Source organism: Anomaloglossus baeobatrachus, chromosome 3 (assembly GCF_048569485.1).
Source record: "Anomaloglossus baeobatrachus isolate aAnoBae1 chromosome 3, aAnoBae1.hap1, whole genome shotgun sequence".
Lineage (NCBI taxonomy): Eukaryota > Metazoa > Chordata > Amphibia > Anura > Aromobatidae > Anomaloglossus > Anomaloglossus baeobatrachus.
Window position 1 is genome coordinate 573952762 of NC_134355.1, and position 23707 is coordinate 573976468.

General features: G+C 45.7%; 1 protein-coding gene across 3 annotated transcripts in view; it reads right to left on the reverse strand.

Moving 5' to 3' along the window:
* Positions 1–23707, reverse strand: part of PIK3CB (phosphatidylinositol-4,5-bisphosphate 3-kinase catalytic subunit beta) — a 254891-nt gene that overhangs the window by 171307 nt on the left and 59877 nt on the right. For all 3 annotated transcript variants that reach the window (XM_075340956.1, XM_075340957.1, XM_075340958.1), the window contains exon 2: positions 2076–2206. The gene's annotated coding sequence lies outside the window, so the exon portion shown is untranslated. The remainder of the gene's footprint in view (positions 1–2075; positions 2207–23707) is intronic.

Genomic DNA, 23707 nt, shown 5'->3' on the forward strand with positions numbered 1-23707 from the left:
GCAGGGGTGTGGTGTGGTCAATACATGGAAATTTGTCTGGATAGACGCATTATTTTCCTTTAGACAACCCTTGTCCATATATCAGATTATAGTATATAGATATGAAGGAGGGTGTCCCCATTTATGCCTCATCCAACAACCAGAGTATAGGAGCAATCAGCCCGACACCGCCTGTCTATGCATTACACGGACGTCCGGCCTGTAATCACATCATACATATACACCGCCGATTGTCCAGGTAGAAATGTACAGCCATATTGGTATAAAATCCCATCCATACATCAAAGCCTGTATCTGGATTTGACCGACTGCATCATGTGACTTTGTGATGTGGATTTTGATGCAGATTAGCAATAAAAAACTAAGTTGTGCGGCGACTCCAGAGCATTTTAGAAAAAAAAATGAGAAATTACAGTTATTGGACACAGGCAGTTTTTGGGGCTGAGAAATGTAGTGAAGTATTTACCCCCTATGAGAAGGGTCTGGATATGCTCTTCATCAGCTAAACATTCCTTAAAGTTTAAAAGGGTACTCCCATCTCTAAGATCCTATCCCAATAAGTAGGTGTAATAATAATATTAACAAAATACCTCCAAATAGAAATGTAGTATAATTGTCCTGATTACCTATGTTGTTTACCTCTTGTGCAGGGTATTGCAGTACCTAAACTACTGTAATGCCCTGCACATGAAGTAAGTAACATAGCTAATAAGGAGAACTGTACTACAATTGTAATTTGCGATAATTACTACACCTACTACATATTGGGATAGGATCTTGGAAATGGGAATACCCCTTTAAGGCAACCAGTTTTCAGATCAGACTCATGCAGTCCGAACCACAGGCAACATGAATCAGACACTGGCTGCGCAATTACTCCAAAATGCTGACTAGTCCAGGACCTGCCGCTAAATAATGCAGAGTGAAACATACCTGGCTGCAATCACACAACATGAGTGCTATTCATTCCGCCACAGATTGAGGCAGCAAGAATCTAACGACAGGTTCACTTTAAAGGGAACCTGTCAGGTGCAATATGCACCGAGAACCACGAGCAGTCCTGGGTGCATATTGCTAATCGTGGCCTAACCGTATCCCTGTATACACTAGCACAGATAAAGAGATCTTTAGAAAAAGTGTATCCTTTATGATATGCTAATGAGTGCAGGGACTAGTCACGAGGGTGTTAGTTTCTGCTCGAGCTCATGGTTCTGGGTGCATATAGCACCTGACCGGTTCACTTTAAAGGAAACCTGTCACCATTTTTTTCCCTATTAAACCAAAAATATCACCTTCTGCAGCTCCTGGGCTGCATTCTAGGAAGTTGCACCTTGTTGCTGACTCCCCTTGCAGACCCCTAAAAGAACTTTATAAAATCTTACCGTTTCCTATGCAAATGAGTTTGGTTGGCCTGCTGGGCGGGCTCTAATTTGGCTCCTGTCCCCCCTCCTGCCGCTGTTCACCGTCCTTCAGTCATGATTTACATGGATGACGCCGTGCACGCTGCTGGAGTCTCGCGCAGGCGCATTTCAGTGTGCCCCTATCGCGGGGCAGAGCATAAAGTTTCCCTCGCGCGAGTGCCGGTGATGTAGTTGAGCAGGCGAGAGATTATGGGCGGGTATGAGAATGACGCTGGTGAGGTCATACACAGCGCCAACCATAATCTCGCGCCTGTGCAACTACATCACCGGCACTCGCGCGAGGGAAACTTTATGCTCTGCCTCGTGATAGGGGCACAGCGAAATACGCCTGCGCAAGACTCCAGCAGCGTGCACGGCGTCATCCATGTAAATCATGACTGGGGGACAGTGAACAGCAGCAGGAGGGGGGACAGGAGTCGAATTACAGCCCACCCTTCGGGCCAACCAAACTCATTTGCATAGGAAAGGGTAAGATTTTATAAAGTTCTTTTAGGGGTCTGCAAGGGGGGCCAGCAACAAGGTGCACCTTCCTAGAATACAGCCCAGGAGCTGCAGAAGGTCATATTTTTGGTTTAATAGGGAAAAACTGGTGACAGGTTCCCTTTAAGTCCTTGCATCAGAGAAAAGCATTATGGAGTCAATAATCAGACTTACAGTTTGCATTTGTTTCTGGCTTCTCTTCAGGACAGCTCACTTCTGGTCTCCGTTCTTCTCATGTCTTGTGGTCAGCGGAGCGGAGCACCAAGCCCAGGTCCGGATGGTATCAGCAGGTACGTTATCGGGCTCTGTGAGGAAGGAAGCATACATGCCATACGTGAGTGACCTGCCTACAACAAAAGGCAATGACAGGCAGGTTACAATTACAAGGGTAAATCAGTCATTTCACTCCATTTTCTTCACAGTTTCCCAGAGTGCAAACAAATGGTTAAGGCAACGCGTGACTTTTCAAGCGCAGGTTATGGAACTATTGGAATTCATTTCTCTACTACAGGCAAAACATAGTGAAATTAGTTCCTAGAAGAGGCCGAGAACATCAAGTGCAGACATAATGAATGGTCAATAAACAATAATTAATGAAAATGATCCAGTGACGACATAGGGACAGTACAGCACAGTAAACAGCAATTGGAGGAGCGGCTCCAGTAAAGGGGAATTATACTTGGATATCTGCAAATCAAAATCTTATTTCAGAGAAATCCATGTTTTTCTTAATACGTAAATGAGCTGTTAAGAATGTTATGGGCCGGAGACAGATCTGCATGGGAATCTGCCTCCATAGCTTATTGTAAATGAAAGTGGGGAGTTACCAATGTGAGACATATAGATCAGGAAAGCAGACTGTCAGTCATTACATGTCTCAAACTGGTAAAATTCCCTTGCATTTAAAATAATCTCTAGAAGCAGATTCTCAGGGAGAAATGTAATATGAAATGCAAATACAATTTTGCAATATGCTTTCTGTAGGGCACTTATATACAGTATTCTAGAATGCTGTATATGAGGGCGGTCTGGTGGTGGCCGCAGCTCATGAGGGAATTTCTTGCCGCGGATTTGCCACGGTTTTTGCTGTAGAAAAGGTGCATTTTTGGTTCATAACCTTTCTGCAGTCCTTCCCCAGCAAAATCAATGGGAAAACCAAAATGCCGTGCGCACACTGCATTTTTTTTATTCCTATAGGTTTTGCTGCAGAATTTCTGCAGCAAAAAAGAAGTAGCATGTCACTTTTTAGTTTTTGCCTTAGATAATGGTAAAAAACGGCAGGGACCAGCCCGCGGAAAAACCATGGCAAAAATCACACCAAAACCGTAACAAACCACGGTAAAACTGCATGCGGATTAACGGGTGAGCTTTACCGCGTTTTTTGCCAAGGGTGCGGATTTTTCTTAAGAAAAGCAAATTTCCCAGTGCGCACAGGCCCTAATTGTTCATTTAACTGTAAGTTTACGTTCCCACGATGAGTTTTTGACGCTGTGTATTTTAGCTGAGCAGCGTCTTACAGTTCCAGCAAAGTGGATGGGATTTATAGAAATCTCCTGCCCATTGCGCTTTTTTTATGCTACATAACCGGTGGTGTTTATATAAACTCTGCAACATGTTAATATTAGTGATGAGCGAGCACTACCATGCTCAGGTGCTCGTAACGATCAGGCCTAAGACAAAATCGGTGCGAGTGGAGTGTGATAAAACATCGCATTCCACTCGGACCAATTTTAGCCTGTGTCCCAGCACACATGAGCGATTATTTCCTCAGCCCTAATCGTACCGAGAAAATAATCGCAACATGCTGCGACTGTAATGCGAGACTCTCTCTCGCACCCATTCAAGTCTATGGGGCGAGAGAAAAATCGCACTGCACTCACGGTACACCGGTGAACCGCGAGTGCAGAGTGACAATGGCAATAGCCGGCAACGGAGGAGAGAGGGAGATAAATCCTTCCCTCCCCAGAGCCAGCCTGCCCCCGCAGCTGAGGTCTGCTCGCACAGTTGGACCTCAGTCGCAGGGATACTAGCATGACACTTGGCTCCTGCTGTATTGCCAGCATGAGCCGAGTGTCATGAGAGGATCGCACTAGTGCCCCGTGTGGCCCCTTCCTCAGGCGGATGCTCGGATGGGCGCGACTCGGGTACCCAAATATAATGGAAGCCAATTGGGGACTCGAGTATTTTTCCAGGAAATCCTCTGAGTAAGCTGAGTTTTACATACAGATTTTCCCCATCTACTTGTATTACATGCAAATAATCTGCAGGTAAATAAACGCAGGTAATCCATGCATATTTATGTCTATTAAGTTCCGTGAAAGCCAAACACCAGAAAGTACAAAAAGCAAAGCAGCTATATTTACAATATGACATAGCCAAAGGAAAAGAAAAGGCAGATTCAAAAACTCCGGTATAAAAGCCAGTCATAAATGTAAGTAATCTTTCACTTTATTAACTTTTTTTATTCTAGAGGTGCTGAAATGCTGCACAAAATCTGCAAGATCAAAAACGCTCTAAATAATTATTGTGGGGACGTAGCCGAAGGAGCCGTGCAGCTTGGAGGCTACTGCAAATTGTTATCAATCATGAAGAGGTTATTCGGGCTGACTTTGATTTTTTTTTTTTTTTTTTTACCATGTGCCAAAAAAACTAAAGGCCCCATCACACACAACGAGATCGCTAACGAGATTCTGTGACGTAGCAGCGATCTCACCAGCGATCTCGTTATGTGTGACACCTACCAGCGATCAGGCCCCTGCTGTGAGATCGCTAGTCGTTGCCGAATGGTCCAGACCATTTTCATCAAAGGTGATGTCCTGCTGGGGAGACGCATCGCTGTGTGTGACACCTACCAACAACCTACTAACACGGTCCCACCGCCGCCGAGATCGTTATACAGGTCGCTCATCATTACTGCATCGTTGGTAAGGTCTGACTGTGTGACATCTCACCAGCGACCTCCCAGCGACTTACCAGCCATCCTCATCAGGGCGTATCGTTGTCAGGATCGCTGGTAAGTCGTCGTGTGTGACTGGGCCTTAACAGGCAAGTAGTTGCTAACAACCTGCCTGTTGCATGTGGTGCAGGCTCAGAGCGAGCACTTGTCTTTCCTGCCTTTGATTCACCAGCTCCTCATTTGCAGAGCAGCGCCTTCTCTTCTGCTCTGTTCTGTTGTCAGTGGCGTGACTGCCCACTCCACGCTGAATGATTGGGCAGCTCTCCACAGGTAGGTAGTGGGGCATCTGGCTTTCAATCAGCGTGACTGTGGTTCATCCCTTTTCATTATTGGCTACATCGATATTATGTTGAGAAACAAAGTTTCTCTCAAATACCTTGTCTTGCTAATAGTGCCTGTGAGCGGCGCTATTGTGGTCCACTAACCCCAACATGTGACACTAGTGCTTCGTGACCTCTGATGTCCGGTGAGGTCACCTCAACTTAGGCAGGCCGTAGTCTCCCTGAGTGACTGGGCTGTGGGCGGAGTTTCACCGCTCGTCACAGCCCAGCATCTCCCTGCTCCCTTCTCCTTCACTGCAGAGAACTGCAAGAAGGAGTAACACTGGGCTGCGATGAGCGGTGGAACGCTGCGATGAGCGGTGGAACGCCGCCCACAGCTCAGTGACTCACGGAGACAGGGGCCGGCCACGGTGATGTCAGGTCAACAGGAAGTTGATGTGACATCACCGGACATCAGAGGTCACAGAGCCCGGGGGTCACGCAAAGGGGAAGAGCGGTCCGCAATGGCGCCACCCACAGGCACTTTTTGTCAACACAAGGTTTTTGAGAGAAACCTTATTTTTCAACATAATATTGATGTGGCCTATAATGAAACAGGTGAACCACCTCTTTAACAGAACATAGCGACAGAGAAGGCGCTGCTCTGTCGATGTGACATCAGGCGTAGCTGGTGAATCGGCGGCAGGGGCGGTCTATGACCACTCTGTGCCAGCTGAGAACAGCACCGAGCAGGCATTTAGTTACAGCCTACCTGACTGTTAGTTCTTATAGAGTATATAGTTCTTAAAATAAATAGTCTTGGATATCCCTTTAAGGAACTATGAGGAAATTATACAGAAAATATATTGAAAAATGTTAGTTTCTGCATAAAGAAAATTTTATTTTTTTCCTGAAACCAGAATATCACTACCTTCCTCATGCGGTCACATACATTTCCAGTATGTCACTATATCAATAAACCCTTCACTTCGGGACAAGTAAAACAATAATTAACAAAAGCATAACAAAAATTAATAAGTTACATGACAACCTGTACTGAGAGTATTAAGAGACTTTTAAAGGGAGCGCAAGTGACACCAGTACTCAGGAGTAATTGGCAATTTGCCCTACGAAACATTCCCCTCCTGCATTAAGGCTGGGGCTACATGGCGACAATTGTGGTCCAAATCGGTATTGGATATCTAGAACGAGATCAAAATTTGCTTTGGCAGTTTGATTTGTAGGCTGGATTCATTGTGAGTTTTGGGTTTGAGTGTCTGGAAAATACTCAACAACTCCAAAACATTCACTGAAGCAAGAGTCCAATAAAGTCTTGGCAGGAATTGGAAAAAAATCATCATCGTGGTGGTCTGGGCAGAAATGAGAAGAAAAAGGAAGATGACCCTAAAACAAAAACAACCTGTGTGTCTGCATTTAAAAATGTGCTGTGTAATCTGTGAGATATTCTCTTGGATAATCTGCAGCATGAGAATACACTGCAAACCACCTGTATAGATATGGCATCAGACCAATACATTTCATTATATAGCAGTATTATTTTCTACACACAACAGGACTATAAAATTCCTGGGACATTCACATGTTCCTCTTCCAACGTGGTGTACTTAATCCTGTACACTATTTCCTATTGGGGGTTTCCATGTTGGAGAAACAGAACAAAGACAAAGGCGGGCTTTGCACGTTGCGACATCGCAAGCCGATGCTGCGATGTCGCACGCGATAGTCCCCGCCCCCGTCGCAGGTACGATATCGTGTGATAGCTGGCGTAGCGAAAATTATCGCTACGCCAGCTTCACACGCACTCACCCGCCCTGCGACCATCGCTCTGGCTGTCGCCCCGCCTCCTTCCTAAGGGGGCGGGTCGTGCGGCGTCATAGCGACGTCACACGGCAGGCGACCAATAGAAGCGGAGGGGCGGAGATGAGCAGGATGTAAACATCCTGCCCACCTCCTTCATTCCGCATATCCTACGGAAGCCGCGGTGACGCCGGTAGGAGATGTTCCTCGCTCCTGCGACTTCACACACAGCGATGTGTGCTGCCGCAGGAACGAGGAACCACATCGGACCGTCGCGTCAGCGTAATTATGGATTACGCCGACGCTGCAGGGATGATACGATTACGACGATTTTGCGCTCGTTAATCGTATCATCGAGCCTTTACACACTACGATGTCGCATGCGATGCCGGATGTGCGTCACTTTCAATTTGACCCCACCGACATCGCACCTGCGATGTCGTAGTGTGCAAAGCCGTCCTAAGAGCAAGAATGAGATCTCACCAGCACACAATTACAGAAAAAAAATCCATTTACCTGTGCCCAAACATTTCTGTACTTCAGGACACAACATAAACCATATGAAAGTTGTCATATTAAAAGGCAACTTCAGATCACAGAGCCATCGCAGGATCTGGGAATACAAATTCATCACAATGTTTAAAGGCCCCGTCACACTAAGCAACATCGCTAGCAACATCGCTGCTAACGAACAACTTTTGTGACGTTGCTAGCGATGTTGCTGTGTGTGACATCCAGCAACAACCTGGCCCCTGCTGTGAGGTCGTTGGTTGTTGCTGAATGTCCTGGGCCATTTTTTAGTTGTTGCTGTCCTGCTGTGAAGCACAGATCGCTGTGTGTGACAGCGAGACAGCAACAACTAATGTGCAGTGAGCAGGGAGCCGGCTTCTGCGGAGGCTGGTAACCAATGTAAACATCGGGTAACCAAGAAGCCCTGTCCTTGGTTACCCGATATTTACCTTTGTTACCAGCCTCCGCCGCTCTCACGCTGTCAGTGCCGGCTCCTGCTCTGTGCACATCTAGCTGCAGGACACATCGGGTTAATTAACCCGATGTGTGCTGTAACTAGGAGAGCAGGGAGCCAGCGCTCAGTGTGCGCTGCTCCCTGCTCTCTGCACGTGTAGCTGCGTGCGCTGGTAACCAAGGTAAATATCGGGTTGGTTACCCGATATTTACCTTAGTTACCAAGCGCAGCATCTTCCACGCGGCGCTGGGGGCTGGTCACTGGTTGCTGGTGAGCTCACCAGCAACTCGTGTAGCCATGCTCCAGCGATCCCTGCCAGGTCAGGTTGCTGGTGGGATCGCTGGAGCGTCGCAGTGTGACATCTCACCAGCAACCTCCTAGCAACTTACCAGCGATCCCTATCGTTGTTGGGATCGCTGGTAAGTTGTTTAGTGTGACTGGACCTTTACTCTGTTCACACAGGACTTAACCTGTCAGGAGAATTTATGATCCACTACAAAATCTGAGGAGTTTGCTCCAAAGACGGAGGGCACCAGATCTCTGATCCTACATGGATATTGGGACAATAAAACTCTCACACCACTAATTAAAGCTAATTAAGTATTCACGCTCTAAAGCTCAGTGTTTGTTTATTTAAATGTCCTTTTATTATGCCATCCCTCTGCTCTGTTTGTGTATGTATTTGTGTTTCTTCAGATATTTTGTCATACCATGTCTGATGAAGGGATCTGAGAGGTCTCAAAAGCTGGCTTTGTAACATCATCATATTTTATCTTAGTCATTAAAAGGTATCACAACTACAAAATTCTAATTGTTTCTCTCACTGACGGCAATCAATCATTTTGCTGTTGCGTTAGCATCAGGTCTAGCAAATAGGTGTGGAGAGAAGATCTCCAGATGTTGACATTTTTGAGCAGCAGTTTCACTAGTGTGGCAAGAATACAGAATGGCTGTAAAGGGGTTACCTGTGGATGTATAGTGCCTATAGAGCGGAGGGGGGGGGTACAAGGGAAGCTTTGGCTGTCACTATATTGGGGGAAGGGCCCTGGCTGTGGCTCCCGACCATCTGTCAGAGCTGAATGTGACCCTCAAAGTAGGAAAGGATGAGGACCATTGTGATGGAGTAAGGCTATGTGCGCACGCTGAGTATTTGGTTGCAGAAATTTCTGCACCAAATCTGCATCTATTGGCAGAAAACACGGGTGTCTTTTGCATGCGTTTTTTTCCATGTGTTTCCTATATATTCTGTGGTGGAAAAATGCTGAAAAAAAATTGACATTCTGCAGATTTATTTCTGCATCAAATCTGCAAGAGGAAAAAAAAAAAAGCAACACGTGCACAAAACGTCATGATTCTCATTGACTTTGCTGGCATAAGGATTTGCATGTGATAAAAATGGACATGTCCTAATAGAGGGTACAGCAATACGCAGTTTGTTATTTATCTGATCTGTGTCATATGGCTCTGATTTTACTAAACTTTCATTTTAAGTTGTGTTTTCAACCATTGTTACGCTATAAGTCATATACATGTGCGTGCGGTTGTCAAAATTTTTGTGGTTTTTACTGTAGGCCACTGAGGTAAATGTGTGACTATGTGAAGAAAGTAAGTTATGAATGGAAGTATAGAAAATGGTAAGAGGGTCCAGGCTTTGTGAGTCACTTTATTCCAGTAATCAAATGGTCTCTTCAGGGAGGAAGGAGACGAACTCTAGCGCCACCTATCGGAAGTAGCAATCATAAAAGTCGAGCCTTTTCATATGACTTAAAATCTATGCCAGATCAGAACCTCAATTTGAAGACAGTGTTTCAGGATGATTGTCCCTCGTCACTGCAAAGTATGAGGTCTGATCTGGCTGTATGAGAAGCTATAATGGGGTCTAAGGGGAAACCTTTTCTCCTTGCAGAGACTGACAAACCAATCTGGCTGCCAGGGAGGAGTGTTATAGCTGCAATGCTCCTCTGGGAAAAATTCAAAATGGTCTTTTCAGGGAGGCAGGAGACTAACTCTAGCGCCACCTATTGGACGTAGCAATTGGACAATATAGCACTCCCTATAGTATGTCTATGTGACAGTAGTGAGCATAGTAGTAACAAATCAGGGAGAAACCTGAACAGAACTGTCTTCTTAATTACACGTGGCTGGTCGGCCGAGGTCACACATTTGTTTTTTTTTCTTGAAGTGTGAGTTCTCAGAAAGACAAAAATCTCTGTGCACAGGTAGTTTATTTTTGGCTGTGTTTTTCCCTCAAGGCAAATAGGGAAATGAGTGAACAAAATGTAAATGCTGCACGCTGTGGGTTGAAGTGACATTACTATCCCTCCCCCAAAAAAATCTCTAAATAAACTCAAACGAAAAATGTAACAGCGCGCATGTACAGTCTTCAATCCATCCAGCGTCCTCCTAGCTGTGGTCCTAGGGATAAGGAGTAGTGACGAGTGCGCACCACTATGCTCGGGTGCTTGGTAGTCGTAATCAGCAGTTGGGAGCTTGAATGTGTAGAGTGGAAATCTATGGCGGACTAGAGCATTTTTCTTGGAAATCTGTTGGACGAATGCTTGAGTACCCCATTGACTTCCATTATACTCCAGAGAACGAGTCGCACCCTTCCAATCATCCAACTATTCATTACGAGTACCGAGCATGGTAAAGCTCACTCATCGCTAGCACCCGGGCATAGTAAAGCTCGCTCATTGCTAGCACCCGGGCATGGTAAAGCTCGCTCATTGCTAGCACCCGGGCATGGTAAAGCTCGCTCATTGCTAGCACCCAAGCATGGTAGAGCTTGCTCATAACTAAGACCCAGGCACGGTAGAGCTCGCTCATCCCTAGAACCCGGGCACGGTAGAGCTCGCTCATCACTAGCACCTGGGCCTGGTAGAGCTCGCTCATCACTAGCACCTGGGCATGGTAGAGCTCGCTCATCACTAGCACCTGGGCATGGTAGAGCTCACTCATCTCTAGCACCCAGGCACGGTAGAGCTCGCTCATCACTAGCACCCAGGCATAGTAGAGCTCACTCATGGCTAGCACCCGGGCATGGTAGAGCTCGCTCATCACTAGCACCTGGGCATGGTAGAGCTCGCTCATCACTAGCACCTGGGCATGGTAGAGCTCGCTCATCACTAGCACCTGGGCATGGTAGAGCTCGCTCATCACTAGCACCTGGGCATGGTAGAGCTCGCTCATCACTAGCACCCAGGCATAGTAGAGCTCGCTCATCGCTAGCACCTGGGCATGGTAGAGCTCGCTCATCACTAGCACCTGGGCATGGTAGAGCTCGCTCATCACTAGCAACTGGGCATGGTAGAGCTCGCTCATCACTAGCACCTGGGCATGGTAGAGCTCGCTCATCACTAGCACCTGGGCATGGTAGAGCTCGCTCATCACTAGCACCTAGGCATGGTAGAGCTCGCTCATCGCTAGCACCCAGGCATAGTAGAGCTCGCTCATCGCTAGCACCTGGGCATGGTAGAGCTCGCTCATCACTAGCACCTGGGCATGGTAGAGCTCGCTCATCACTAGCACCTGGGCATGGTAGAGCTCGCTCATCGCTAGCACGCGGGCATGGTAGAGCTCGCTCATCACTAGCACCTGGGCATGGTAGAGCTCGCTCATCGCTAGCACGCGGGCATGGTAGAGCTCGCTCATCACTAGCACCTGGGCATGGTAGAGCTCGCTCATCACTAGCACCCGGGTACTGTAGAGTTCGCTCATCGCTAGCACCCGGGAATGGTACAGCTCGCTCATCGCTAGCACCAGAGCACGGTAGAGCTCGTGTTGAGGAGAGCCATAAGATGAAATATTTAATTAACCTCTGGACATAGAGCACTGTGAGAAGTGTGTTCAATGAAATCAATTCTCTATACATAAGCAAGTCAGTCTTCAGTGGAACCCAAGATGGCCCCCGATGACATCATAGACCTGCCCATCAGAGGATCACCAAGATGGCCCCAGATGACATAGACCCGCCTACGATGGCGCCCACCAATCAGCACATGGACTAACACATTGTTCAACCCACTGACCAATCAACGCATCCGGACATGCCCCTTTCCAAGGTTATATCAGGGCATGCTTCAGTTGAAATAAAGCAGAGTTCGGGCCGACTTTTGTCGAGGTAAGATGAATATCCGGCTGTGTGTCTGATCTCATTTTTCAAGCATGCACTCGATCCACACCAATTAGGCCAGGCAGTAGGCAACTAGTATTCTCTGGCTAGAGTTCACCCCAACATTCACTCATCACTAGCACCCGGGCATGGTAGAGCTTGCTCATCACTAGGACCCGGGCATGGTAGAGCTCACTCATCACCAGTACTCGAGCACAGTAGAGATCACTCATCACTAGTACTCAAGAATGATACTGCTCGCTTATAACTAGCACACGAGCATGGTAGAGCTCGCTCATGACTAGCACCCGAGCATGATAGTGCTCGCTCATCACTAGCACCTGAGCATGATCATGCTTGCTCATCACTAGCAAGGAGTAATGGGGGATCCAGGGTCCATTGGTCTGCACATCAGTGGAATTCCCAGTACTGAGACAATTATTGTTCTAGTTTAGGACCCACTGTATGGAGATGATAAATACATCTTACCGGCTGTCCTCTGTAAGCGAGTTCACTATCAGCAAGGTAGTATAGTTAGTAGTATAGTTAGCAGTTTACTGCATTGCAAACAGTTATGAGCACACATGACATTTTTGCTGCAGGAGAAGCCACATGGGAAACACTGCTGCAAATTTAGTTCCATAAATGCTGCGTTTAGGCCACGTTGCACCATTGGATTGCAAATCTGCGGTAATAAATTGACGAGCTAGGGGTGGGGGATTTTAAAATTTATTGTAGCGCCATTTTTTTTCTGAAAATCTCATAAGCAGCGTTGCTGTAGTATTATAGTGTGTTTTAGGTTTGAAAAATAATTTTTGTAATGTTCATCACGTCATTCATGTCAGATATGAGAAAGAGGCACAGACGGCCATATTCTAGGTCTCATACATTGCACCAATAGTGCACGGTATGGAGAAAAAGGCACAGAAACTAGGAGATCCACTATTTAAACACAAAGCAGGTTTACAGCCCACTATTAACTAAAATCCCGCTAATTGTTTCTTAATAGATCTGACACAGGCTTCAATAACGCTGAGGATTTCTCCAATGAACTCATCTTTCCCGAGGCTCCGCACAGCGGCTCCCTGCTCAGTTCTGGATAATAAGCAGCTGATGGGTGGAATATCTGCTAGTACAAGGGTTTCCGCTCCATTACTTGCACAGCGAACACCGAGGCTTGTTTTATTGAAGAGGCCAAATGACTTCCTATTAGGACGTAAAGCATTGATTGGAATCGCTTCCATCCCGCAATTCCCAATGGAGCTGTAAAATGATCAATACGCTAAGTACAGTACATGTGTCTGGAGGGGCAGAGGACACCCCGTCCATGCGCAGGCACAGCTGCTGGAAATCTGCAATCTACCCTACCAGCCATCTATTTATGGGTTTTTGTTTTTTTTTGTTTTGTTTTTTTTTTTAACTATTTCTACACCAAGATCTTGACCAAATGTACAAAATTGCCCTCCACCTCTCTTTCGTGACATACTAAACATTCACCACATTGTGTGTATAAGACCTTCCTGCTGCACAGGAATCTAACAGTGAGTAACTTGCAGATATCTCGTAATTTCCAGTAGCCACTTTTATACAGGACGGAGATTTTAAAAACTTTTTACCTTCTCTCAAGGCAAGTTCCTTTTCTTTAATTACGGTAACTTAAAAAGTGAATCTGTTACCAGATCAAAAGTGGTCAGTTTATTCCTTTGTTTTATATTTCTACTCCTTCCTAGAGTATTGTGCTTTTATCGTGGGGTTTGTTTTTTTCTTATTTTTTCTTGTTATAAGTCCGCCATATCGTTCCACAGATACTGACCTTTTTATTTAGTGATGATATTGACGGCTTTTACAAGGGGGCGTGTGTCACAGGATCCCCCTGGGGCGCGTCACAGGATCCCCCTGGGGCGCGTCACAGGATCCCCCTGGGGCGCGTCACAGGATCCCCCTGGGGCGCGTCACAGGATCCCCCTGGGGCGCGTCACAGGATCCCCCGGGGCGCGTCACAGGATCCCCCTGGGGCGCGTCACAGGATCCCCCTGGGGCGCGTCACAGGTTCCCCCTGGGGCGCGTCACAGGTTCCCCCTGGGGCGCGTCACAGGTTCCCCCTGGGGCGCGTCACAGGTTCCCCCTGGGGCGCGTCACAGGTTCCCCCTGGGGCGCGTCACAGGTTCCCCCTGGGGCGCGTCACAGGTTCCCCCTGGGGCGCGTCACAGGTTCCCCCTGGGGCGCGTCACAGGTTCCCCCTGGGGCGCGTCACAGGATCCCCCTGGGGCGCGTCACAGGATCCCCCTGGGGCGCGTCACAGGATCCCCCTGGGGCGCGTCACAGGATCCCCCTGGGGCGCGTCACAGGATCCCCCTGGGGCATGAACCAACCTCTCCCTTAATAAAAAAAGGTCAGAAAAATGAGTACTAAATAAAAAGATCTAGATTTCTAAAACAATATGGCGGCTTTATAAAATAAATAAATAAATAATAAAAAATGGAAAACTCAAGAAAGCAGCGGCAATAAAACTGGAGCGCTGGTCACTTTTAACCTGGTAACAGGTTTCCTTTAAACTCAGTTATACTCACTGATGAAAGACACAATCATCTTTAGTTCTGAGTATAGTTAGATCTTAACATCCAATTTAAAGAGGCTACAGAGAAGGCCGCTTCTTCTATAAGAACACAGTAACATCATTAACTCATCAATGAACTGTAGAATTACATAAAAGTCGTTAAAGGGCATGTCTACTACTTAGACAACCCCTAATCATTCCCCTTGTTTCCCCCCAAAAAACTGATTAAGCCTACAGTGTATACTCACCTCCGGGTTCGGCTGTGGTTCCAGCAATGTCTTAAGTCAGGTTCTCAGGGCCCAGGTGACACTGCTATGATACGAGAGTCTTGTGATAAATCAGCGTCTGTCTCCCGCCTTCGGACATTTGAGCAGGATGTGAGCGCTGCACTGACTTTCTACTCATGTCCAAAGGCGGGGAGAAGGAAGCCGCTGCTGATTGTTATGACATGTGGGCCCCACAACCAATGTCCCGCAGGCCCTAGGAACAAGACATCAGACATTGATGGAACCGTGGCCACACCGGATGTGAATATAGGCTTATTTATTTTTACAGGAGCGAACAAGGTAAAAAGATGAGAAGGGGTTGTCCAAGTAGTGGACAACCCCTTTAACAACTGACAGTTTATAATCCACAGGGGAGTCCTAGAGACACATGATCCCAAAGATCACAAGACATTAAAGATCAGTGCCTGCCTTGTAAAGAGAATCTCCAATAAATAATCTACCAAGGCAAATATTTACAGAGGGCAGCTTATGTCCTTATCATACTTTCCCACATGTTGGTGCGAGCTGCAGGTGGTTCAGCTTTCTGAGCAATCCACAGCTTGTGCAAATCATTAAATTAGCATCGAGCAGCAAATCTAAGGGTGCTTTACACGTTGAGATATCAGTAACGATATATCGTCGGGGTCACATCATTAGTGACGCACATCCAGCGCAGTTACCGACATCGCAGCGTGTAAACCCTAAGAGCGACGATCACCGATCGCAAAACTTCAAAAATCCTTTTCATAATATCGTTACTGCTGGCGGTACGATGTTGTTTGTCATTCCTGCAGCACCACACATCGCTATGTGTGACACCGCAGGAATGACAAACATCTCCTTACCTGCGTCCACCGGCAATGAGGAGGAAGGAGGTGGGCAGGATGTTGCGTCCCGCTCATCTCCACCCCTCCGCTTCTATTGGCCGACCGCTTAGTGACGTCGCTGTGACGCCGAACGCACCTCCCCCTTGAAGGAGATATTGTTCGGCGGTCACAGCAACGTCGCCAACCAGGTATGTGCGTGATATGTGGCGATTGCTGCTGTAGCGAACATTATCGCTATGGTAGCAATCACCACATATCGCATGTGCGACGGGGGCGGGCGCTATTGCGCCCGACATCGCTAGCAATTGCTACCGATGTCGCAGCGTGTAAAGCCCGCCTTAGGCCCTGTGCGCACACTTTTTTGCAGCGGATTTTGCTGCAAAATTGGTGCGGTTTTTGTTCATAAACTTCATGCAGTCCTTCTCCAGCAAAGTCTATGAAAGTCTATGTTTTTTCCTTGCAGGTTTTGCTGCAGAATATCTGCAGCAAACCAAAGTAGCATGTCACTTCTTTTCTGCATTTTCCCCTGTGTTCAATGTTAAAAAACCGCAGGGACAAAACCGCAGGCAAAAACGCAGTAAATCCGCACCAAAAACGCAGCAAACCACGGTAAAAACGCATGCGTTTTTGGTGCGGTTTTCCGCAGGTAGGTGCGTTTTTCAGCCTGAAGGTGCGTTTTTCACTGGAGAAACATATCCGCAGTGTGCGCACATAGCCTTATGTGGACATTTTGACCAGGACAAGACTTTGCAGCTTCACCTTGTACGATGTGTCAGCACTAATATTTCTGACGTTTCTTCCTATTGTAAAGATCAAGAAAAAAATGGTCAAATTCCGTATTCTATAACAGGAGCTGCTGTGTTCTCAGTGTTAAAATATTTTTATTAAAGGGTTTAACAATTAAAGGGGGAAAAGTAATATAGAAATTATTTAAATAATGCACATAGATTAACAACAAACTTAATATAATCTATACCTAGATCATAAGGAAGGGAGGAGAGTGAAAGGAAATAGGAAGTTGGAGATCAAATAGTTTTATTGGTTGGGTTAAGTGGAAGGGGGAAGGAGAGAAAAAGAAAAGAGGGACATAGGAGAACTATATTAAAAAAAAACAAAAAAAAACAACAACTAACAATACAATAGTGCACAAACTAACCTTTATATAACCTTAAATAACTATGTTACAAAAACCCATAAAGTAAATGACCACAACATATAATTAAATCATGGGAATAGTAGGCAAGAAGGTATTTCATATAATGAACACGTATTTAAAAACCGAAAATAAGCTAATTATCCATAGCGATAAGACAAATAAGTTACGTAATACTCTGGAGGTACTCATTCCAGAGGTTCCACTGTTTATGGTATTTAGGAAAGCATTTACAGTGGCGTGTCTTCTCTCAAATTCATTATGTTGTTTTATTGAGTTTGTTACTAGGGTTATATCAGGGGGCAGAGGGTTTTTCCAATGAGAGGCAATTAATGATTTTGTAGTTAGGAAAATGTGGATGATTAAAGATTTATAGGAAGGGCTTAATGAATCTAGATCAAGAGAAAGGAGAGCTAACTGGGGTGTCAAAACAATATGTAAATGAGTAACTCGATTGATTAGATTTGATATTTTTTCCCAGAGAGGCTTCAACACTGGGCATTCCCAGAAGATATGTAACAGACTCCCAATGCCTTTACAATTTCTCCAACATAATGGGGAAATGGAAGGATTAAATTTATGCAACCTAGATGGAGTGTAGTACCAGCGAGAAGTTATCTTGAAATGAGTTTCCAGAAGAGAAGCACACAAGGAAGAAGAGTTAAGGCTACTTTACACACTGCGATATCGGTCCAGATATCGCTAGTGTGGGTACCCGTCCCCATCTGTTGCGCGACACGGGCAAATCGCTGCCCGTGTCGCACAACAGCCGTCACACATACTTACCTGTCTGGCGACGTCGCTGTGACGGGCGAACCGCCTCCTTTCTAAGGGGGCGGTCCGTGCGGCGTCACAGCGACGTCACTGAAGCGTCACTGAACCGCCGCCCAATAGCAGCGGAGGGGCGGAGATGAGCGGGACGTAACATCCCGCCCACCTCCTTCCTTCCGCATAGCGCCCGGGAGGCAGGTAAGGGGAGCTTCCTCGTTCCTGCGGCGTCACACGCAGTGATGTGTGCTGCCGCAGGAACGAGGAACAACTTTGTTACTTCTGCAGTAACGATTTTTAAGAATGGACCCCCCTGTCGCCGATTAGCGATTTTGCACGTTTTTGCAACGATGCAAAAATCGCTTATCGGTGTCACACGCAGCAACATCGCTAATGCGGCCGGATGTGCGTCACACATTCCGTGACCCCAACGACTCCGCATTAGCGATGTCGCAGCGTGTAAAGCCCGCTTTAGTTGCTTTAAGAGAGTGAAACCAATCTTCTTCTGAAAACGCCATCCCAAGCTCTTTTTCCCACTCCACCATGTATTTCAGCTTATTAAAGCCCAAATCGCTTAAAAGGTGATGATAAATATTTTTTGTGCTCCAAGTCAGGGCATTATCCAATTTGCAAAAGAGAGAATCAACCAATTCATGAAGCGAGTTCTTGTTAGCCAAAAGTTTCCTAAGAGTATCTCTTAAAGACATTAGGGTTTTGAGGTCTATATCGGGAATTTTATGCTTGATTTTGATATCAAGAAAGGAAATTAAATCATTGCCGTCTTGTATATGAGAAACCTTTTTTAAGTTCAGGGAATGCCAAGCTTTGGGAAGTTCTATATTAGCCAATAGTGCTAAAAAAATTGAGAGAAAAATTCTTTATTTGAGAGTATTTACTAATTTTGGGAGATTGTTTCAACAAATATTTCCATGCACTAATTGTGGCCCAGAGTGTAGGAGTGTTCGGAGGAGGAAGGGAAGGATTAATTATGTGGGAAAGAAGGAGGGTCTTGAGAGGTCTATAGTTGTTAGCTGATAGCTCTAAAGGCCCCGTCACACTAAGCAACATCGCTAGCAACATCGCTGCTAACGAACAACTTTTGTGACGTTGCTAGCGATGTTGCTGTGTGTGACATCCAGCAACAACCTGGCCCCTGCTGTGAGGTCGTTGGTTGTTGCTGAATGTCCTGGGCCATTTTTTAGTTGTTGCTGTCCCGCTGTGAAGCACATATCGCTGTGTGTGACAGCGAGACAGCAACAACTAAATGTGCAGGCAGCAGGAGCCGGCTTCTGCGGAGGCTGGTAACCACAGTAAACATCGGGTAACCAAGAAGCCCTGTCCTTGGTTACCCGATATTTACCTTTGTTACCAGCCTCCGCCGCTCTCACTGTCAGTGCCGGCTCCTGCTCTGTGCACGTGTAGCTGCAGGACACATCAAGTAATTAACCCGATGTGTGCTGTAACTAGGAGAGCAGGGAGCCAGCACTAAGCATTGTGCGCTGCTCCCTGCTCTGTACACATTTAGCTGCAGCACACATCGGGTAATTAACCCCATGTGTACTGTAACTAGGAGAGCAAGGAGCCAGCGCTCAGTGTGCGCTGCTCCCTGCTCTCTGCACGTGTAGCTCCGTGCGCTGGTAAACAAGGTAAATATCGGGTTGGTTACCCGATATTTACCTTAGTTACCAAGCGCAGCATCTTCCACGCGGCGCTGGGGGCTGGTCACTGGTTGCTGGTGAGCTCACCAGCAACTTGTGTAGCCACGCTCCAGCGATCCCTGCCAGGTCAGGTTGCTGGTGGGATCGCTGGAGCGTCGCAGTGTGACATCTCACCAGCAACCTCCTAGCAACTTACCAGCGATCCCTATCGTTGTTGGGATCGCTGGTAAGTTGCTTAGTGTGACTGGACCTTAAAAAGAGACCCATTTGAACAGACAAAGAACTTTATCACCAAAAGATATGTAGAGTTAGAAAATAAAACATCTGAAGAGCAAGACTAGGAAGGCATTCCAAAAGATCAAAGAGATATAAACGTTTCAACCAAGAGTGGGAATGTTGAAAGACACCAACAGAACAAAGTATCTGAGCCAGAAAAGATCAAGGAAAGATGGAAAGAATACACAGAGCATCTCTACAAGAGTGAACTGAACATCTTGAAAAACAAAGTTGTTGCTGTGATAAAGCTTCTGTCAAAAAACAAAGCACCTGGATGTGACAATATTCCATTGGAGCTAATAAAGTATTTGGAAGCAGCAGTTGATATCATCACATGTTTGTGTCAACAGATATGGACAACTGGCAATTGGCCCAAGGACTGAACGAGATTGGTGTTTATTCCTATTCTGAAGAAGGGAGATGCTAACGACTGTGGAAACTATTGGACTATTGCACTCATACCTCATGACAGCAAAAATACTACTGGAGATCCTACAAAGACGTCTAAAGCTGAATTTTGACAAAGAGCTGCCAGAGGAACAAGCAGGATTCAGAAAAGGCAGAGGAGCAAGAGAATTGCTAACAGTAGATCAATAATGGAAAAGGCCAAAGAATATAACAAGGAGCTTTACTTTTGTTTCATCAATTACAGCAAAGCCTTCGCCTGTGCTGATCACCAGAAACTTTGGAATACCATGAAGGATATAGATGTGCCGAACTCTCTGACAGCCTCATTAGGAACCTTTACATTGACCAAGAAGCAACAGTGCAAACAGAACATGGGGACACGGCATGGTTCAAAGTAGAGCGACACAACCTGCTCCAACCTGACACCATTTGTCTTCAATATATATGCAGAAGCTTTAGTTAGGAATACTGGACTTGTCGAAAAAGAAGAAGGAATCAAAATTGCTGGATGTACCATCAACTATCTTGAATACGTAGACGACACAGCATTGATCGCAACAAGCATAGATGGAATGAAGGACTGATTACTGAGTGTCAAGATGGAAAGCTCAAACATGGGTTTCCTACTCAAGACATATTGACTACAGCCAGGTATGACCGGGACACATTTGAGATGGATGGCAACGAACTGGAAGTTGTAAAGGATTTCAACCTACGGTACTTGGATCAATCATCACTTAAGATGCAGCGACTGCACCAAAAGTCAAATGGGTTCTAAGCAGAAATTGCCTGGAGAATGGTCAGGTCACTACTTTCAGTAGCTTTAAATATGTGAAGTGGTTAAAAGACTCTCCACAGACTGAATCCATGAACTGCAGGAGGTTTTGACATTGCAGTGCCAAGGCCGGGGCCACACCGGGACTAATGCGATCCTCGCATGACACTTGGCTCACGCTGGAAGTACACCAGGAGCAGAGTGTCATACGAGTGACACTGCGACTGAGGTCCGATCATGCGATCGGACCACAGCTGCGGGGGGCGGGAGGGATTTATCTCCCTCTCTCCTCCGTAGCCGGCTACTGCCATCCTCGCCCTGTACTCGCGGTACACCGGTGTACCGCGAGTGCAGTGCGATCTTTTTCTCGCCCCATAGACTTGAATGTGAGAGAGAAAGTCTCGCATTACACCCGCAGCATGCTGCGACTGTTTTCTCGGTCCGATTGGGGATGAGAAAATAATCGCTCATAGGTCAATATTGGTCTCGCTCTGATTTTCATGCCATGTGTCTTAGGCCTTAGGTTCATTCTTTGTAACGTTTAAGATTTTGTGTGCACATACCCTAAGGGCCATTTCTGCTCAGGTTGTAGTACGTCATGTTATAACAATGCTGAAGGTGAAAACACTGGTTGGTCTGCATACGTTTCCTTTCATAAGGGAATGTTACAGTAGATTTCTTTTTCCTTTGCAGTTAATATATTTTCTCATAGAAAGTTCACCATGTGTAAATATCCAGAACATTCTGTTGTAAACTGTAAAAACATGAGCCCATGGTATTTAGCATATAGGTGCGTCCTTTACATTCGAGGAGTTACACGACTTTTATTCCCAATGTATATAACTTGAATAGAGGACCGGCACTCCAGATCTTCCAAAGTTTATGAGGTTTTATTCCATATAAGCAAAATACGGCTGAAATGATGCGCTTCGGCTATTACTGAGCCTTTTTCAAACACATCACTAAATAGCCAAAATGCGTAATTTACAGATGTATTTTGCTTATATAGAATAAATCCTTATAAACTTTGGAAGATTTGGAGTTCTGGTCCTTTATTCAAGTTATAAACTGTGGATGCCTTCCTCAGACACATGCACCTTGGATTGTGTGCCCCCTGGAACATTTGCTTCTCCTTTAATTCCTACTGTTTATACTACTAAAGGAAAAAAAAAAAAAAAAAAATGTTTTTAGAGTCTTCTCCTTCCTTCTGGAAACGGACATTCTGTAGATGGATATCACACAGTGGGCTATATACCGGTTGGTGCGTGTCTCAGCTCCGCTGCCACAGCATACAATCCCGGACAGAGAAACGCTACAACTGCCCCCGAACATTTCATATAATCATGTCATAGCCTAGACACAATTTGGGGGACAAATGAGGTTTTTATAATACTATTAATAATATATATATATTATATATATATATATATTATATATATATATGCACGTGTGTGTGTGTGTGTGTATTATACACACACACACACACACACACATTATATATATATATATATATATATATATATATATATATATATATATATATATATATATATATATTAGTGTCAATCGAGTTATGTAATTATCAATTCAGAATTATTAACAGATTTGCAAGTAAATAGAGAGGACGTACAAACTGTTAGCTGATGGAGAAGTCAATCTCTTATTACATGAGCAAAAGATGTATTAGTATTATTATTATAATAGGTATACTTTTTGTAGATAGATGGACTCTCTGCAGGAAGATCAATGAAGTCGCCATGGCTCAAGATCGAGCTGACGGCTGTTAAATAATAAATACGCCTAGTATATTAGTGCAAATCTGATTGATATTCAAAGCAAACAGCATCTGACTGAAGAGCAGTCGGCAATGCAAGGTCTATTCACAAGAATATACTATACGGTACAATCATGTGGAGGAGACCTATGGAGAACATAGCCAAGTACCATACAATCATCCATCTCTACCAGGGAGAGCAGCATGGGACAGAGAGGATTGTTAAGAGAATGTCATCAGCCCTCGATCAACAACATCGGCACAAACGTTGTGCCATAGTGTGATGTCATCAAGCAGTTTACAATTACAGACAAGGCAGCGGCATTGGGTTTGGGACTAAATTTGTAGCACTAGTATGCCTTGTCACATCATCCACTGCACAATATGACCCAGTTCCCTCACGCAAAGCGCACCAATCACCAGGATTTTCCTATATAATCTAAAGCCAGTGCTATACTGGCACTATGATACTTATTCTATACATACCTTTAACACTAGAACTACTGAGGTAGTCATTTTGACTACTTTGCACCATGTATTTCTATATAGGTGTCACGAGTCCAGTAGTTCTAGTGTTAAATGTCAGTTAGGATGTATAGGTTTTGAAACACAAGCAAGTAAAGTTTGTAAAATGAGCAGCTTTTTGAATAATGCTGAGGCCCCGCCCCTTCTAGTCACATGGGTATGACATCAGCACAGGTCTTTCTAGCCACTTAGTAAAACGATTCTATAATAGAATTAGCATAAATTAGCAAAAACAGTGTATGCCCTCATCATCTCCCGCCTCGACTACTGCAACCTCCTGCTCTCTGGCCTCCCGTCCAACACTCTTGCACCCCTCCAATCTATCCTAAACTCTGCGGCCCGCTTAATCCACCTCTCCCCTCGCTACTCCCCAGCCTCGCCACTCTGCCAATCCCTTCACTGGCTTCCCATCGCCCAACGACTCCAGTTCAAAACTTTAACGATGACATACAAAGCCATGAGCAACCTGTCTCCTCCTTACATCAGTGACCTAGTCTCCCGGTACCTACCTGCACGCAACCTCAGATCCTCACAAGATCTCCTTCTCTACTCCTCTCTTATCTCCTCTTCCCACAATCGCGTACAAGATTTCTCCCGTGCATCCCCCATACTCTGGAACGCTCTACCTCAGCACATCAGACTCTCCACTACCGTGGAAAGCTTCAAGAGGAACCTCAAGACCCACCTCTTCCAACAAGCCTACAACCTAC